The sequence below is a fragment of the Peromyscus leucopus genome, chromosome 1 (genome assembly GCF_004664715.2).
Source record: "Peromyscus leucopus breed LL Stock chromosome 1, UCI_PerLeu_2.1, whole genome shotgun sequence".
Lineage (NCBI taxonomy): Eukaryota > Metazoa > Chordata > Mammalia > Rodentia > Cricetidae > Peromyscus > Peromyscus leucopus.
This window is the reverse complement of record NC_051063.1, coordinates 17,276,623-17,295,371: the sequence shown is the minus strand read 5'-3', so window position 1 is coordinate 17,295,371 and position 18,749 is coordinate 17,276,623.

Sequence of the window (18,749 nt, the reverse complement as noted above, 5' to 3'; positions counted from 1 at the left end):
GTTACATAAATGTGTGTATCTTTACATAAATATAACCTGCTTAGTCTGTATCATGTTACTTGTACATATGCATTTTCAGACTGACCATTGGTTATTGGAAACCAATGTGCTCTTCCCTGGAGAGACAATTTCTCTCACTCTCAGCAACCTCTTTGTCTGGGGTTGAGGCCTCATGAGCTTTCCTTCATCCAGACTTTCTTCTTAATGAGATGTATTTGTCGTAAGATTTACTTTGGAGAGAGTTGCACACAGTTGTGCATATACTGAAGACTTAGATGTAGCATGAATTTACATGAGAGAATTGTGCTGGCTCATTTATAGAACTTAATATCTGTGTTTGGTACAGGACTCATACCTCCCTGGGAGCAAGGAGCATGTGGTGGATCAAAGATACTCACTTCGTGGCAATAAAGAGACACAGAGTGAGGGGATGGTTACAGGATACACCTTCCAAAGCCACACCCTAGTGTCCTACTTGCTCAAACTGGATCCCACTTCTGGGAGTTTCTGCCACCTTCCAGTAATCCTCTCTGCAGGCAATCAAGCCTTTAGCTCAGGACCTTGGTGGGTGGGTTTATGATACTCCAATAATGCAATTTTCAAACAAACAAACAAAAAAAGCCTGCTGAAAAGGAATCAAGAAACACAGAAATGAAGTGTATTCGGTAAAGCAGCACTCAGGAAGATTCTGGCCTCTGCATTCTGAGTAGCAGTGAGAGAAGGATGCATGGCCTTCGGGTTACTCATGACAGGTATTGATGTGCTCAATTCACACAGAAAATGATAAATATACCTCTACATTTTTCTCCTTGATATTTTGAAATAGAAGAAATGCAAAGCCAGAGGCTATAAAGCATTTTGGTTTTATTGAAATTTTTTTCATACAATATATTCTGATCTTGCTTTTCCGTTATCCCAACTTCTCCCAGATCCTCCTCACTTCCCCCCTCACTCAGTTTCATACCCTTTCTTTCTCTCCACAAGCATTCTTAAGAGGACACATTCTACTTAACATTCTTTGTGTTCTCCTAAACCTAGTAGCATAGAGCAATGATCACTTTGCGTTTAGAGAAAAGAAACACAGGAAATGTGTGATTGTACCTTACCTATGTTCCTAATTGTATTTTAAAATCTTACTTTGTCTCCCAATAGAGAGCAAGCTCCACAATCCATTTATGCAACAAATGTCTTTTGGGTCTTCTCAGTATTCCAAGCACTGCGCTGGGAGCAAACTGCAAAATTTCATGTCTTTATAGAATTTATATTCTGTTAAGAGGAAATAGATCAGCACAGTTAAGTAAATCATGGGGTGTGTTTGGGGCGGGGGGAGTTACACGGAGAAAACAAACTATGAGACAATGATTCAATATGTTCCCACCTGCTTCCAGCCTTGGTGTCTGGAAGAGCTTCTGGCTCAGGGAAGCAATAATGAATGCGTAGGTGCATTAGCATGGCTCAATCTGCATGCCTTCTAAGGCTTTGTGGTTTGCACTCTGGGCTATCTTTTTCTTCTCAGGAACAGAAAGTTTAATATCTGTCTCCCCACTGCTTGGGTTTGCTCTCTCAGAGGAGAGATAATGGATTGCTTAAGCACAAATGTCTCTACAATGTCTGCATATTCTGTCTTCACATGTCAGCTTTGCTTATTATTTCTGAAAACTTGAATGATATTTGTCTTTCTTTAGAATAATTTTAATTACACCGTCTTCTTTCACTGTGGCTTGAGGCCTTTTGCTCTGAGGAGTTCCTACTATAGCTAATTCTGATGCTGTCTGTTAACTCCATCCTGGTGGTTCCTAGTACTTTTATATTCAGTCAAGATTTATTACATGTTAGTTGTTTTCAAGGCACTGTGCCAATCCTAAGGGTATTAAATAATGATGGGACCATCACAGGTGATGTTAGTGATCTTTCTCTTCTGTCAATAGGAAATGTGATATCTAGGTCCTCTGTAAGATTCAGATCTCTGGCAGCTAAGATTGTTTCATTCACATTCAGCATCCTCAGAACCTTTCCAGTGGCTGGCACATGAATATGTATAGCATGTTTGTTGAATAAATAAAAAATTTGTTATCTAGTAACATCAATCAATTGTATATGCAAATAGCATGCCATTGTAACTGATTGAATGTACAGTTTAGAACATCTCTGGATTGCTAGAGATTGGCTCACATTTTATGGATTCTTTCAGAACAACAGTATCGTTATGGAGGTTGATCAGATGACCCACAGCTTGACAACAGCTCAGGAGCATGTTTCCCTACTCAGACATCAGCCAACAAGATGAGTTAAGGCTGGGGAGCAATTCCTTTCTTCCTCAGAAACATTATTGCAACTACTCTCTCAGCCACCACCTCCCAGCTCTGCTAACTGGTTCTTTATCTTTTAAGCCTTGCTAGATAATCCCATTTCTTCCTTTTGTCATCCTCTTTGAAAAGGAAACCAACAACAGGATTTGTTAAGGCATCTCACACAGACAGTAATATAGTAGGTACGATATCAGGGTACCAGGTAACAGTAAATTCTTTGGCTGTTTATTTCCTTCATTGTGGGTGGAAAGAGAAAATGCGGCAATGTCTCCTGTTGCTATGGTTACCAGGCATTTCAGCTAGTAAAATCCAGTTTAGTGAGATGACTTTTCTCTTGAATGTTCTATCTACCCAGCAAACTTTTTAATAGAATAAATTATAAGCCACATTAGAACCTGTTATTTACATTCTCCCAACTTTTTCCTGCAGCTTTACATTGCCTAAATATCCTCCATCCATCCTATATCAAAAAAAAAAAAAAAATGAAGTGAAGAAATAACCACAGCTCCACTTTTCTTCCCATCAGAGCAGGAAACCAACACAATTAATTCTACACAGTTTTATGTAAGGGTCACAACAGGTTTGGCCCAATTGTGATAATTGGCTTTTAAAAAATATCTTCAAAACCCTACTTAATTATAAAAAGCCATACAAACACCTTTTCATCATTCCATTGGCTCATTAAGAGTATTTTTAAGGTGTGTGAAATGGAACAAAGCACTAAGCAAATTGGTTGTTATAAGGGAAAAGAATCAGAAAAGCTTCAAAAGAAAACTCAAAAGACATTCAAGGGTAAAAGAAATATCTGTCCCTGTGTGTGAAAGCAGTTAGGCTCTTTCTAAGAATACACACTTCCAAAATGTAAAATGCTGGTTAATCTTCATCCATACGTTGTAGATGAATGACTTTAGAGATTTGTAACAGCAAAACCGGACACTGGGTCAGTGAGATGGCTCAACAGGTAAGGGGGCTTGCCTCCACGTCTAAGAACCCGAGTTCAGGTAAGAGGGCTTGCCTCCACATCTAAGAACCCAGTTCAGGTCAGGGGGCTTGCCTCCACGTCTAAGAACCCGAGTTCAGGTCAGGGGGCTTGCCTCCACATCTAAGAACCCGAGTTCAGGTCAGGGGGCTTGCCTCCACGTCTAAGAACCGAATTCAGTCAGGTAAGGGGCTTGCCTCCACGTCTAAGAACCGAGTTCAGGTCCTAGGAACGGGCTTGCACAGTAAACAGAGAGAACTGTCCAGTCTAAGACTGAATTCAATTCTTGGAACCTGCACAGTAAACAGAGAGAACTGATTCTGGCAAAGTGTCTCTTAACCTCCACATGTACACAATGGCATGGACTTACACACACACACACACACACACACACACACACTGTTTGAAACTCTTTGGTCCCTCATAATCTTTAGAAGGGGCTCAGGTTCATTGTATAAACTGAAAATTCTGCATTATTCAATAAACATTTTCTGGACTGTTTTTCTGGAGGCTGCCATGTTGGAGATGAAAGGACTAGGTTATGTGTCACCACAACTGGATTTTAGCCACAGCTGTGCCTCCAGCTGTGTGGCTTGCGATGAATCATTTAACCTCTGTGGTCTTCATTTCATCATCTGAAATTAGAGGTTAGACTATATTATTTTCTAAAGCCCTCTGACATCTTCAAATATCTACACCTCTTTGAAATGTATACACATCTCCATTTTTATCCAATTGATACCCAGCCCCAAGGTTAGAAACTGTTTTTAAATAGGCTTACTAAGTTCAAAACCAAATTAAAAAAAAATAAGTTTCAAAAGTGCAAGCCTGCCAGCAACTTGATTTCCATCTTGCACAGCATTTAAAACACTTTTACATTTACAGTGGAAAATAGGAATTCACCCGCACTGAGGAGGGTGGCTTCAAAACATTCAGTATTCGTGATGATTTCCCCAGCTGGGAAGTGTGTCATCTTAATCCTGGGTAACAATAACCGTCATCATTTCTTAGGACATGCTGGATATTTGTTAAGTGCTTTATGTGGTCCAGGGCACCAGCCCTCACAGTGAACTATGAAGCAGGTTTTATCGCGTCTGTTTTACAGTGAAAATGGACGCGGTAAGAACAAAAGGGGGGGGGGGGGGACGACTCTGTCCTAAGGTGTCCGGCTAGTGCATGACAGTGCCAGGATTTGATTCCCTCCTGGTGCTTTTCTCCAAAGCAGTCCTCTGAGTGTCTGACCTCAGCGAAGGACATCATCTGTCACCCATGACAGAAAACTGGGAACGATGCCGGTAGTTAGCTCATTTTCCCTCTCATCCACCTTCCTGGCCCCTCTCACTAAGTTCCAGATGTAGTGCATTTAATAACTAAAAATGGGTGCGTGGTCAGAGTCCCAGAGAAAACCTGGCTTATTATTAGGTACTTAGATGAAGGTGAGAAAATCGGGTTAGGCTACAGTAACCACTGGAACATGGAGGGACTAACAGCAGTAAAGGCTGATAACATCTGTAATGGGTTAAGGTGTGTTGCACACACACACACACACACACACACACACACACACACACACACATACAGATATATCGTGGTATCTGAACACTCAATATCTTGCCATTTGACCTTGTTTGGAGTCAGCCTCTTTCCAGAGCTAACTAAGCTAAAATGAAATCATGAAGGTAGACCCAGGTCCAGGCTGACTGGTGTCTTTAGAAAAAGGGGCAAGTTTGACACAGATACAGCCACACACACAAGAGAAAGCTGTGTGAACTCAGAGGCAGAGAGCAGAATGGGTGCTATAAGACAAGGAACTCTAGATATCCAGGACATCCAGAAACTGGGCCACATGAAGCAGATTTTCTCTGAAAGCCCTGAGAATCAGCCTGGCCTGTTCATCTCAGCCTCTAGTACTTTGAGACACTCTAGTTCTGGTGTTTGAACCACTCGGAATGCTCCTAGAAGAGCCTCAGGAAACATGCAGTCTCCTTCGGTCTAAAAGTGCAGGAGAGGGTACAGGACTCCAGGAGGCAAGCAGCAGCTGTGGCTATGGCAGAAAGGCTGCTTTCCGTGAAACCTGGACCAGGGAATACATTTCCCAGCTTTTCCATAGACGGTTTGCTTACGTTGAATAATAGAATTTATATGGAAAAGCTACAATACCTGCTTGATTGATTTTCTTTGCTGATTATTTTCCAGGATAATGGGTTGTTTTACTAGTAACCCCTATATATGACTTGCTTTTCGATACGCGATAAACAGTGTTTTGATGTTTTCACATACTTTGTGTATTACATCTCCTGCAAGCTATTTTAGTCTGTTTTTTTTTTTTTTGTAACACTAATAACTATTTGAGATAAGATCAGCTTAAAAGAGGAAATATTTGTGGTGAATTTTGATGGTTTCAGTCCGTGTCTGTTGGCCAGCTGTTTGGAAAACTATGCAGAGACTGTGTGCCATGGCAGGAACATGCGTTGGAGGATTCTGCTCATCTCATAGCGGCCAGGAAGCAAAGACGATGGAGGTGCTGGGATCCTAACATCCCCTTTAAGGACACACACTCAGCAACCTTGTGCCCTCCTACTAGACCCCGCCTCTTAAAGGTTCCACCACTTCCCAATAGTTCCATAGGCTGGGACCAAGCCTCTTAACACATGAGTCTTTGTGGGACACTTATCCAAACGATAGCATTGCCGTGTTCTTACTTAAATTATCTCTGGTTTGGACCCCAAATGTCTCTTCCGGTTAGGTCTTTTGTGATCTTTACATGCCCTAGAGCAGCAGTTCTCTCAACCTGTGGGTCATAACCCCTTTGAGGGTCAAATATTAGATATTTACAATTCATAAGAGTAACAGAATTACAGTTATAAAGTAGCAATGGAATAATTTTATGGTTGGGGGGGGGTCACTGCAACATGAGGAACTGTATTAAAGGGTCACAAGATTAGGAAGGTTGAGAACCACTGCCCTAGAGGTTTCTGACATTCTCTCACCAGAAGGACAAAATGCCTAATCTCATCTTGTACATTTCTCATGCTGGACCTGAGATGAATCAGTTTTCCAAGGAGTTCTGGCTTAGTTTTGTGTTTGTTTTCTTTTTCAGGAAATGACAGTGAATACAGAGTGGACATTGTCTTCATCCCTTGGAAGAGTCCATTCCCTTTTTGGAGGACCCCTGGTGGGAGGGTGGTGGAGATGACCTGTCTCTGCGTTTGAAGGATGCTCAGCCTTGCTTCTGTTATCAGGCCCCTGGCTTGTTGTCATGGCCTTGCTTTTCCTTAACAGGACCACTGGGCTATGTCAGAAAAACAAAAGTCTCTGCGACCACTTAAGGTATGAATCTTTTAACAAGAAGAGGCTACGGGTGGCATTCCTTAACCCTCATTCAGCTATCGAAGCTCTCCATTGCCAGTGTGGAAGCATTTGGGAGTTGAGGCATTTTGTAAGGTGGTTCTGTTTACATGAAGTCATAATGGTGGGGTGTCTCATGGTAGAATTAGCACCTGAAGAAGAGACAAGAGCTTTGGATGTCCTCCCTTGTCCCCCCACCAGTACACATTGAGAAAAAGCCACTTGAGAATATTTTGAAGACAATTGTCTGCAAGACGAGAGGATATCCTTGCCATAATGGAATTACCTGGTGCTTTAATATTGAGCATGGCTTAGTTGGAGATATGTCTTAGAGGTGCAAAAGGTAAGGGAGGGGGCAGCAGGAGATTTACATGTTCAAGGGCATGTGTTCTTTCACAGTGACATGAAGGGATGGAAGCTTTGTCCATGTGAACGGAGCAAGTGTTCTACAGCGAAAATGGAAAGGAAACAGTGTGGGGCTGGGACTCTATAGTGGGGTGGGGCAGGTCTGTGGAGAGGAAACTCCCCCTCCCTTCTCTTCCACCCAAATGTAACTCCAGAGATTCAGGGGTGGCATATGAGCTAGAATGACCATTTATATAGAGTTTTTTTCATAAAATCACCCTTTTCATCTCAGACACTTTCTGTAATAACAGCTGTAACCACAAACCAAAATCTTTACATGTGGTTGTCAAAAAATTCTGTATTAATGTACTGAGTAAGATATGGATCTTACGCTGTAAAAATTCAGGCTTGGATTCTCCTCTGCCAGTGGATCTCTACTACTGTCTCCAAGCAATGAGAAGGGCCTGGAGGTAGGAGTGAGCCGGCTGAGTTCAAATAGTAAAAGGAAGACTGCAGCATTATGGGGATGAAGGACAATGGGAGATAGCATCTGAGGCTTAGGAGGATGACAATGTGGAAGCCATTTTAGACCACAGTAAAAAGTATGGGTTTACTCTAAGTGTGAATGCCCAGGTCGGTGGACACAGGAGAGCCCTGGAATCTAATTTCCCCTCGGAACACACTTCTCTGGCTGTCATTCAGAGAATAGGAAAAGAAGACCTAGTTTCTCCGAGGAACATTGGGGTTCCTGAGGTTGAGGGCTCAGTGGGGTAGATGAAGAGAAATAGTCAGATAAGGAATGCCTTTTCGAAGTAGTGTCAAGCTTTCTCAGTGGGTCAGAAACAGGGGTGAGGAAAGAGGGACTCAAATAAAGATGGCTTCCTAGCTCTGGAGGAAGTGGGGAGGTGCTGGTGCCTTTCAATAAGATGGATGGGGCTAAGGGAGTATCATCCGGTAAGAAAAAATGAAGGGTTTTCTTGACTTGTGTGATTTCCAAGTGGAAATATTTGTTATGGCTCTGCCTGGAATCTCTTGTTCCAGTCCTGAATCAAACACTCCCCTCACCCCCATTCTACAAGCCATGATCCTATTAATCTTTCTAAAGCTTGGCTGAGGTCATACAACCCATCTAATTAAAAATACTCAGCATATCCCTGTTGTCCCCAGACACACACAGATCTCAACTTGGTTTTCAATACTTACCAACTATGGTCCAGGTATTCCCCTCTATACTGCCTCATGTAACTGCCACGTGTCTACTATACTGCCTAGTCAACTGGGTGACTTTCTCATCACTAAATATACCTTGGACCTTTGCTCAGGTTTCCCTCAATCGCGAATCTCTTTCCCATCAATTTGGATTGTTGCTTATTTTTCCAAATATAATTTGATGGATGGCAGCTGTCACCAGACTTCAGTAACTCCAGTAGTCAAGTGAGATCACTTTTTCTATCCTTTTACAAGGTGTTGTTAAGATTACATGCATGTACTAGGACTCCACTGGGCTCTAAAGTTACTGACATATTCATTGTTGACCCAATTTAATAGAAAACTCCGTGATACAATCAAATGTGCTTTCTTTTCACCTTTGTATTCTTTGCGTGTCTTTGAGCCTTATAAAATAAAATTCAAAACTAATATTTAGTGGTCAGTGTGCAGTACACATACCTGTAGTTGTAGTATTTGGTAAGATGAAGCAGAAAGATTGCTTGAGTGAAGAGTTTGAGACCAGCCTGAACAACATAGCAAGTCCCTCCTCAATGATAATAACATTTAACAACTGAAAAATCAATCAAATTATCCTCTGAGTCAATAATAGATTTGCATAGCAAACAAATAAATGACTCTACCCAGCCGATCTACCAGTCACACATTTTTAGGCTTATAAGATCCAAAAGGCATTTACAGACCAATGATAAGAATATATTTTTAACTCCCCCCCCCATGATTAGTGTCATTAAAATGAGTCGTATAAGTGAAGACTTGGGATGGAAGAGTCCAGCTTTCACCCACTCCTCAATATCTATCCTAACTATTCCCAACAATTTTAGAAAGGACTGTTGACTCCATTTGAATTCTGTTAGGCCTAACCATAAATAATTCTGTTTGCTAGGAAATGCTTTTCCCTTAGAAGCATAAACCTGTCCTCTAACTACTTTTGACTGTAGGGTCTGTTTCTCCTACTACTTAGCAATCAATCCCAATTTTCAACAATGAAGAAAGGGGCTGTCCTAGGCTCTCTCACACTCTGTGGAGTGACCAGGCTAACTTCCTCCGCCCCATAGTTTTAGCTGGTCATCTGGAGGTTTGTCTGGACTCAGACACCCATATACTTGGTGGTCAACACTGACTTAATGGGAGCTCTGGAGGGATGTCAGTGTCTCCCTAGGTCCTTTGCCACAATAGCCACTCCAGCTCCACTTGGTTCTACAGGTTAAGGGTGGCTATTTCAGTCTATCTCCACTACCTTCTGAGCAGTTGGGATAGTTTTTCATGCTATCATCAATGGTCAAAGATTCCTGAAGCCTTGGTGTATAACCAAGGGAACATATGTCCAACTTTATAAGGAACGAATGCCTTCTGATCTGAAAACAGAAAACAAATAGGAAAGGTCCAACTATCTCCTTCCACATTGTTCTTCCTGTTTCCAGAACAGAGGTTATAAGGTGGTCGCAGCACCAGAGAGACATTGGTTAAAGATCCATATATGACTAACCTAGAACAGATCACTTGAGTTAAAAAGACTGTGTTCTTACTGGAAACATCAGACTGTAATGGTTGTTGGTTGGAGAAGATTCAGTGAGATAATAAATGTGATTACATAACACAGAATGCCTGTTGCATAACAGAATGCCTGAGACGATTTTAAAATTTTAATTTCATAGTCCTATTACTATTGTTGCCCTTAGTAGTGTAAAGAATTTTACTCTTTTATTTAAAAGTTAATTTCACAACATTTTTACTTGGGGTGTGTAGAATTAATTTTATTAGTTATTTTACATCATATTATGTGCCTGTGAATGGGGCAAACACAATATACCTCATACAGTATTAGAAAACTAGTAACAATTTTGTTTTAATCTTAGCCCTTGGGAGGCTGAGACAGGAGAATTCTATGAGTTTGAGGAGCCAGCCTGAGCTACAAAGTAAGTGCCAGGCCAGCCTGGGCTACCGTCTCAAAAGAAAGTTAATCTTAAAGCATGCAAAGTGGCTGGCAGATACCAGTATTCAAAAGACCATAGTGTTGCTATAGCAGGGTAGTGAGCAAGATTTCAAACCCAGGGCTTCTGATCTTTTGTTCCATTGGTTTTTTTTCCCCATGACTTCACTCAACAGAAAAAATTCTTTTACAGTTTCGCCCCCATTTGCTCTCACTGCCCTTCTCAAGGAATGTGCAAATTGGAAAATAAATTCTCAAATTCCTGAAACAGTCAGGTTTTTTTGGTTTTGTTTTGTTTGTTTATTTGTTTTTGCTTTTCAAAACAGGGTTACTCTGAGTAGCTTTGGAGCCTGTCCTGGAACTCACTCTGTAGACCAGGCTGGCCTCGAACTCACAGAAATCCGCCTGTCTCTGCCTCTTGAGTATTGGGATTAAAAGCGTGTGCCACCACCATCCGGCCAGGTTTTGTTTGTTTGTTTGTGTGTGTGTTTGTTTTTTAAAGGATCATGATGATAAGATTGTAAGATGGCATTTTTCAGAATATGTTAAGGTTATGGTTTAGAGCTAAAAGAGAAATTTTGTTTTGTTTTGTTTTTTGTTTTTCGAGACAGGGTTTCTCTGTGTAGCTTTGTGCCTTTCCTGGACCTTGCTCTGTAGACCAGGCTGGCCTCAAACTCACAAAGATCTGCCTGGCTCTGCCTCCCAAGTGCTGGGATTAAAGGCATGTGCCACCGCTGCTGCCGCCACCACCACCCGGCTAAAAGAGGAATTTTAAGAGAATAAACAAAGATCAAATGCAACATTTGTAATCAACTAGGTCTTGGTGCAGTCAAAATTCTGAGGGATTGACACTGGGTCTTTAGGGATGCTGGGGTAACAGGGACACCAACTGAGCTTTAGTGACTCTCCCCAAGTGCCCACAGTCTTTCTGGAATTTAAGTGCATTTATAGTTTCAAATGCTCATTAATAAATATGTCATGCCAATGCTGTGGCCAATATAGCCAAGAAAAGTTATGAAGGTGCATAAATGCGTAGAACAAGGAGTCTGTCTCAGTAACCTTTAAGAGTCACAAAACCCACTATTTAAATTTTTGTTTAGTTTTAAAATCACATTATTCATTCATTTATTTACTGTATTTGTATGCATGTATATGTGTGTGCATGCCTTGGCACACCTTGGTGGTCAGAGGATAACTTGTAAGACTCAGTTCTTTCTTTCCAGCAGGTGGTTCCTGGGGATGGAACTCAGGCAGTCAGGCTTGGTGGCAGGTAACGCTACCAACTGAGCCACCTCACCACCCTGACACTCAGATATTTTAAAGAATGTTTTGTATAGTTGAATCTAGGGAATTCAAGGAGAGAATGGGCTTTTAAAAATAACATCATTGAATATATGCTGCTGGAGGAAAGAACATGTCATGTAAGTTGTACAAGAATAAAATTTTATTATTTGTGTGTGTGTGTGTGTGTGTGTGTGTGTGTGTGTGTTTCTGGAAAGGCATAACATTTCCCCATTTGACTAACTCTTCTTCCCACTGGTACTATTTTAGAGGATCTACAGGTTTACCTTCCCTGCTTTAACACGTTATCTGAATAGATAGATGTGAATCTGGACACAAAGACTCCCTGCAGAGCTCTTGGTAGAGGAGAACTAGTGTCCAACCTTAAGGCAGACCAATTCCCCTGATGGGCACACTTTTAACCATGATCCCTGCACTGGAAAACCAGGGCTTTCTCCCATCTCTAAGACGATCTGTGTTTTGTGTGCTTGGCAATTCAAGTTGTCTTTTTCTTCTCTCATATATTCCACTTTTCCAGCTGGGGAAAGGCTCAGAACTCATTTAGTTCTGGGCTTGGGAGTCTGTCTGGCCGTCCCAACCCCAGAGCCACTGCTTCCTCACAAAGCTGCCTTTGTGGCAGGGCTCCTTGACAGCAGAGAAACCCACTGGAGCCAGAAATTTCTTTCATTAGCTCGTGGGAGCTGTGACAAGACTTCTGGGAACTCAAACCAGGCATTCTGATTGTCCAGTCAGGTTTCTATGGCTACATGGTCCACATTTTGCAATACTGACTTTGGAACACTTGGGGAAAGCTCCAAGAAATAATAAGTGTTCTCCTGAAAGAAATGTCATTTCAGAAATGATTATAAATCACTTATATCTGAGAACTCAGTGAAATGTCTCATGCCCTGGGGAGAGCTCCTGGTTTAGAGTGGAGGTGCCAATGCTCATGGTCAAGGTTCACACTCACTGATGAAATGGTCTACAGATAGGTGATGCCCACCACATCAGAGTTTCCAATCAAAGTCATCCCAACAGAGTCAGAGGGCCAAAGGCAGGGTCAAGCCTACGTGAAATGTAAGACCTAGTCCTTAAAACAGTTTGAAAGGGACTGCAGAGATGACTCTGGTTGACAGAACTTACTGCTCTTCCAGAGGACCCTTGCTTGGTTTCAGCCATTTAGCAGCCAGTATCTTCAGCTCTTTGAGGATCCAATGTCCTCTTCTGGCATCTATGGGCATCTACACACACACACACACACACACACACACACACACAGAGAGAGAGAGAGAGAGAGAGAGAGAGAGAGAGAGAGAGAGAGAGAGAGAGAGAGAGAGAGAACAGTTTGAAAGAGCTATCAAAATGTTCAAGTACAGAAACTCAAGAGCTATATGCTGGGTGTTGACACCTTCAGCTCAGGGTAATAGGCTTCTGCCTTGAGCTCACGGGGAAGTAAGCCTCTGGTTTTAAAAGCTTGGAGCTACTCCTGAAGACTGGGAAATCTAAACCTGGGGGCTTAGAAGCCCAGCTTGTATGAGTCTCAGGGCTATCAACACAAAGGAAGCTGCTCTGTGCCCACCAGGAACTTCTACCCGGATAGACTGGAAGAGTCTTCAGCCAGCAGTTGGTTCCACACCTAGGGTTGCACTCCTCTGCTCTGTAGTCTCCACCCCAGACACACGGCTGGGAGTCTGTTCCCCATCCCTGGGAATAGCTTCAGAACAACCACTAGCCTCCTCTCTCCTACATTTATATTTCACTCACTCTGGAAGTTAGACTAGGATAACTCAAACTCATGGGCTGTGGAGGACCCTGCCTCTGGCATTTAGTGACTCGATTTTCTAGAAGAGGTCAGGCCTTAGGAAGACTTAAGAAGAAAGACAAAGTGTCCTGTCACACACTGACCGACCTTCCAGTTAAGTGACCAGAGCAACACTTGCTGCACTGTCTGGGCCACGGACCGAGTCTCTGTGGCACCTCAGCCGTGACAGAGATCAATCCCTCCCTCTGGAGTCACGTCCTCAGAGTGCTTCCTCTGATTCTCCCTCAGACAACCTGTGTCCTCCAGAAGAAAGTGATCCCAAGCATTAACATTTCTAGCCAGATACCATATTGACTCTGCTTGTACCTCCTAGCAGATTGGTGTCAATATTCCTATTTCCTAACATCTCTTTTTTTTTCCATATCATTTGAATTGATTTTAATGTCTCGCTGCTTTATACATTAATAAGTTACTGTTCCACACATGTTAATCTTCTATTGTTTGAAAGCATGTAATGTTTTAAACTTTTTGAATGGTTATGTTTGAGGTTAAGACTCCAGGTTTGGGGATCTTGCCTGTGATGTTCCTGCTAAAGGGTTGCCAAGCTCACTGGGACTTAATCAAAATGCTAGGGCTACACAGGCCACTTTCAGATGTTCTTGCTTTGGCGGGGGCGGTTTGATCCCCTTCAAAACACATGGGAACGTTGCCTGCTGCTGCTTTAGAGGTGAAATGAAACAGCAATAGCTTTGAATGTAGAGAAAGGGCTTGGGGGTTGTACCAGAAGCCTCTAATAATACAGGGCAAACTCAATGAAATCTGTGTCCTCAATGGCCAGACTTGGAGGAAGACCCCTTTACAGAGCCCAAGGGGTTGGACCTCATTACTCTGACCCTTGTCTTCCTGGTCATCTCTCCTTCAAGAACATTCTATTATTGTCTACCGTGACCACCATTCTGCCTGGGTCCCTTCAAGCTGCTCAGATTTTTTTAAAAAATATTTTTATTTTATAATTAACTTATTTTTACATATCAGCCATGAATCCCCCCATACTCCTTCCTCCCCCATTCCCACCCAGCCCTTCCCCCCCAATCCACTCCCCATTCCCACCTCCTTCAAGGCAAGGTCTCCCCTGGGGAGTCAGTCCAGCCTGGTAGACTCAGTTGAGGCAGGTCCAGTCCCCTCCTCCCTACACCAAGGCTGAGCAAAGTGTCCCAGCATAGGCTCCAGGCTCCAAAAAGCTAGCCCACACACCAAGGACAGGTCCCGGTCCCACTGCCTGGGGGCCTCCCAAACAGTTCAAGCTAATCAACTGTCTCACTTATCCAGAGGGCCAGGTCCAGTTCCATGGGGACTTCTCAGCCAATGGTTCACAGTTCATGCGTTTCTGCTAGTTAGGCTGTTTGTCCCTGTGCCTTTTCCAATCATGGTCTCAATATGGATCTCTGCATCCCCTTCCATCAGACACTGGATGAGAATTCTATCATGACAGCCAGGGTGTTCGGCCATCCGATCACCAGAGCATGTCGGCTCAGGCACTCTCTTGACCATTGCCAGTAGTCCAAGCTGCTCAGATTTTAATAGTTCTTGAGAACACATGATTTCCTGGACATTTTCACAGCTATGGCTAGGAGTTAAAGCTGCTGAGATGGTGCTAGATGTCAAGAGAATAATGAAGCTTACAAAATATGGCCTCCCTCATGAGCCCTTGAGAGACCAGGCTTCCCATTCATCTTTGCTTTGTATTTCGGTCCTTGGGTTCACACTGCTGGAGACCATGATTGGTCATGTGCAAGAAAGCTCTGTGAACTTGCTGCAAATACTGGCATTAGGCAATACGGAGACAGTTTGTCACTAGAAAATGGCAGTGTATAGGATCCTACCTCTCCCACATGGTTTCTACCATCAAGTGTGTGCTGTTTCTTCCATTTCTGAACAGCTCACCTGTGTCATCAGCTGCTGTAACAAACACACAGACTCTGGCTTGAAACAACACAAGTTTATTATTTCACTGCTCTGGAGGTCAGAATCCAGCACAGGTCTCCCTGGCATCGACTCACAGCTTGGACAGGGCTGCATTCCTGAGGCTCTGAGAGAAAATACATCTCTCCCTTTTCTGGATCTTCAAGGCTGCCCACATTTCTCGGTTCTCTCTTGCATCCTCAAAGTCAGTGATGCCCTTCATTGTCCTTTTAACTGTAGTCACACCTACCCCTGACCATAGCTGGAAAGGGTTCTTAGATTTTACTAATGTCAGGAGTGGGGTCCATCTGGGCAATCTTGGGTGAACACTTCATCTTGGAATCTTGAATCACATCTGAAACGTTCCTTTTGTCATACAAGGTAATGCTTATAGGTTCTGGAGATTGGGATATAGATGTCTTTGGAAGGCTATTCTACTTATCATGGTCTGTTAATCTTGAGATTCGACAGAGAAAAACCAATTCCACCACTTTGAGCCAAATTTGAAGCAAGCTTTAAATATTAAATACTGACCAAGATGGACTTTGGTCAGAACCACTCCCTGGAATTCCCAGCTGAGTGGCTTGAGTGTTGTAGGGGCTTATGAAGATCACTGTGCTTTCCTATGAGGCTTTATTATTTTTCAAGAACTACAACTCCCAGCATCCCAGGAAGTTACCTGGTCCTTGGGGAGGTGGGGGTTACAGGTTATTTTCTGGTCTTACAGATCATGCAGATTGTATTTGAAGGGAGGAAAAATTCTACCTAAAATATAAAATGACTTCTGCCTTCCAGGGATATGATGTTACTCTTTTCCAGAGTAAGGCTTCTTGTTTTGTTTTAATTTTCTTAGGATAATACTGATGTTTTCACTCAGCCACTTGCTCTTACAATGAGCTTAAATGTGATTAGATAATTTCAGAAAAAGAGAAAGGTGTTCTAGAAAGCTGTACCTAAGGACATACATGAAGTGCCCCTCACAGTCCTTGACAACTTGTTTACACATTGAAGTTAGCTTTTCTTTCTTTGTTGACAAGTTCTCACTATGTTCCCTTGGCTGGCCTGGAACTCACAGTGTAGAACAGACTGGCCTCAAATTCACAGGGATTTGCCTGCCTCTGCCTCAAGTACTGGGATAAAAGTCTTGAACCACCATATCTGGCTTTACATACTGAAATTTTAAACCCTCTAATTTAGGCTTTCCAATGTGACTGAGATTCCACAGTCATTCTTTCTTTGGGGCCGTTTACTGTGGGCGTGCTGTAGTAGTAGTAGTAGTAGTAGTAGTAGTAGTAGTAGTAGTAGTAGTGTGTGTGTGTGTCTATTGTGTCCCCCTGATTTCTTTCTCAGTATGTTTGTCATTGGTATATATAAGGTTCCTACTTTCTGTATGTGTCTTAGTTAGGGTTTTCTATTACTGTGAGGAGACGCCACAACCACAGGAACTCTTATAAAGAAAACATTTAATTGAGGTGGCTCACTTACAGTTTCAGAGGTTCAGTCAGTTATCATCACAGTAGGGAGCATGGCAGCATTCAGATAATGTTGTGGGGCTGAAGCTGAGAGTCCTTACATCTTGATTCAGAGGCAACAGGAAGTTGACTGACTCACTGGGTGGTATCCTGAGCATAAGAAACCTCAAAGCCCTGCCCTACAGTGACACACTTCCTCTAACAAGGGGGACACCCACTCCAACAAAGCCACACCTCTTAATAGAGCCACTCCCTATGAGATTATGGGGGCCAAATACACTCAAACTATCACAGTGTGTTAATGCTGTCCCTGCCACATTGCTGAAAACATTTATTAGCTAAAGCCTTTTATGTGATGTCATTAGGGTTTTCTACACATAGAATCAAGTCATCTGCAATAGGGGTACTTAACTGCCTTTCATGTTTTTATCCTTCTGTTTTCTTCCCTTTTCTTACAACTAAGACTCCAAGCTCTCTATTGACTAGAGGTGGAGAGAGCTGATACCCTTCACCTTCTAACAACTTCATAAGAATAGTTTAGAAGTTTTCCTCCTATGTCTATTTCATGGAATAAATTAGGCATTTGAGGTGTTAATTCCTTTAAGGTCTGGAAGAATTCTGGAGAAACTCCACCTAGTCCCAGCCCTTTTGAAGTGGGAGACTCTCCATTAAGTGCTTCAGTGTTGTTGCTGGTTACAGAGCTATTTAAATTATTCATGTAATCATTTCACCTTGTCTTAATTTTGGTGTTTCACACACATCTAGAAATTCAGCCACTTCTTTTAAGTTTTCAACTTAGTGCAGTTTAAGTTTTTAAGGTATGTTCTTATTATTTTCTGAATTTTATTGTCACCTTTTGTAATGTCTTCCCTTTCTCTTCTAATTTTACTAACCCCGGTCTTCTCTGTCTTGGTTTTGGTTAATTTGCCCAAGTGTTTATTAATCTTCCTTATTGTCATTGATATTTAGCTTTTTTTGTGATCAAATAGAATACAAAATCTTATTTCAGTTTCTTATATATTATGAAACTTTATTTGTGTCTTAATACATGATCAATTTTGGAGAAAGTTCTTTCATGAAGTTAGTCCTATCCACATTTGATGATACTATTTTTAAACTATAATCTCTTCTTGGTGGGTTGTTCTTGTAATCAGTATAGAGTGATTATCTGACTGACTTATCTCTTCTGACTAATTTTGGTTTGAAATAGAGTTTGTTAGACATTAGAATAGCTATGCTTGTTTGTTTCTTATTTACAGTTGCTTAGTTACTGTTTTTATCATGTTAATTTTAAATTTTCATTTAATTATAATAGTTGTGCTTTGTATAATAGTCTATGAACTTGGAATAATCATTCTAAATCCTTTTGGCTTTAAATGCTGTTAAATATTTCCTGGTGGATCTGTCTTTATAAGTGACTTGACACTTCTCTCATGTAGTTTTTGGTACCTTTCATTATTCTGTGGTCTTGCTGTTTTAACTATAAAATGCTACAGGGAGTGTCTTATGTTGTCTTGTATATTTGGTGTTCTATAGGTTGTTCAGTCTCTGGATGGGCATCTCCTTCAGGTTTGGTAACATTTTCTTCTATGATTTTACTGGAAATATTTTCTATGCCTTTGGTGTGATTCTCATCCCTTATCTTCCTATGCCCAGAGAAGATTTGGTGTTTACACACACACACACACACACACACACACACACACACACACACAGAGAGAGAGAGAGAGAGAGAGAGAGAGAGAGAGAGAGAGAGAGATTTATCACTGACCTTTATTGAGTAATTTAATTCCTCTATGTTGTCTTCAAACCCCAATACTGTTTTAAACACGCCCACGTTCTATTGGTGAAGCTTTCTTCTAAGGTTTATTGAGTTTTTTTTTTTACTTCCAACACCACTTTGGTTTGGCTTCTCCTCAACAATTCTATATTGAATTTTGTTTTCATATCTTAAATTGTCATCCTCACTTCATTCAGATCTTTGGTTTTGTTCTCTGGAGTACATTTATATCTTTGAATTGTCAAACAACATCATTGTTCTGAAGTCTTTGGTGTTGTGGAACATTATTTTAATTACACAAAGATGTGTTACACTTGCTTATGCTGCAGAATATCACTTCCCTGTGTAAAG